We start from the raw sequence: 1692 nt of genomic DNA, 5'->3' as shown, positions 1-1692 counted from the left end.
ATTTACGTAGACAATTTAATGCATTTTCATAGGCCTTTTTCCTAATATAATAAATAACTGGAAATATGAATTTCAAAGGATAATCATGCATTATTTGCCTATTCTAAAGTGCAATAGGAAGTTAGATACTAACCAAACAAAGTCTCCATACTGGCAAACATGTTTGTTTATTTTTCTCTTTAGTTGGTTTATCCTCTTCCTTTTGGCTCTAGCGAGCCCTCGAGGCAGGTAACAGAATTTTAAAATAAAAGCAGCATAAAAAATTAAAAATGCAGATTCAGGTTAATGAGGTAAATTATTAAAATATTTTAATAGTTAAAACTCTGGCAAAATAGATGGGTTTTCACACTGCTTTTAAACATGGACAGAGGCCTGCATCTTGTGAACTGGGGACAGTGCAAGAGAAACTGGCAGCAAGGGCCTCTGTTATCTCCTGCGGTTCTCAGCACTTGGACAGGTTCATAGCTGGAGAAGTGCCCCTTCGGTAGTCAGAATCACGCAGGCCATGGTCTTCCCCGTGGCCCTCTGTGGAATCCAAACTTGGGCTTTGACGAAGCAGCAGAGGAAGAGTATTGGCGCTCTTGAGCTTTGCTGTTGGAGAGACTCCTGCGAAGACCGTGGACAGCCAAGAAAACAAACCGGTGGATCATCAACCAAATCAACTCAGGGTTCCCACTCAAGTCACTGATTATCCTGCTTTGGACGCATTACGTGAAGACCAGGAGCTCTCTGGAAAAGGCTCTGATGCTGGGAAAGGTGGAAGGAAAGAGAAGAGCATCGGCAAGGGGGATGGACTCTAGTTACAGTGGTGATGGGGGCACTGTAGGACCAGGTTGGGGGAAAATGTCATGGAGGAAATCTGTCTGTGATCACTAAGGGTTGACATCAGCTTGATGCCACATAATCACCTTGTACAAACTACTTATTTAATTGGCTGGTGTGGGTCTTCTGGGCTGTGTGGCCGTGGTCTTGAAGTCTTGTTTCCTAACGTTTCGCCAGAACCTGTGACCGGCATCTTCAGAGTGCAGGAGCACAGACAGGAGCAGTTTAGAGGAGAGTCTAAAAATCAACAAAACCTGGCTACCAATCCTGAAAAATACAGCCTGCAAAAGTTCAATGAACTCAGCTCAACCACCAGGACATGTGAACAGTTCACACAATGAACTTGCTAATCACCCCCAGCAGCCCCTCGTTAACAATTCAGTAGAAGAAAAAACCCTGCCTAATCCCCAGGAAGATACACACAGATGAAGACACCAAAACAAGCAGCCACTCAGTAACCCAACCCCCCACACACACCCCACACCCCCCAGATCTCTATAAATACCCACAGAAGGGTCACTTCACCCTGGGCACAGAGAGAACTGCTCCTGTCTGTGCTCCTGCACTCTGAAGATGCCGGTCACAGGTGCTGGCGAAACGTTAGGAAACAAAACTTCAAGACCACGGCCACACAGCCCGGAAGACCCACACCAGCCATCGTATGCCGGCCGTGAAAGCCTTCGACAATACTTATTTAATTATTAGGTGTATATCCCACGTTTTATTCAGGAGCTCAAGGCAGCATACATAGTGCTTCCTCCTGCTATTTTTATCCACAACAACAATCCTGTGAGATAGGCAGGGCTGAGAGAGTGACTGGCCCAAAGTTTGCCATAGCTGAAGGGGATGTGCACCTGGGTCTCCCCACTC

The sequence above is a fragment of the Python bivittatus genome, unplaced genomic scaffold, assembly GCF_059951505.1.
Source record: "Python bivittatus isolate LINGU-HERP-01145 unplaced genomic scaffold, Pbiv_v1 ctg000580_np1212, whole genome shotgun sequence".
In the NCBI taxonomy this organism is placed as follows: Eukaryota; Metazoa; Chordata; class Lepidosauria; order Squamata; family Pythonidae; genus Python; species Python bivittatus.
The sequence above is the reverse complement of the archived record's forward strand: the minus strand, read 5'-3'. Positions refer to the sequence as shown.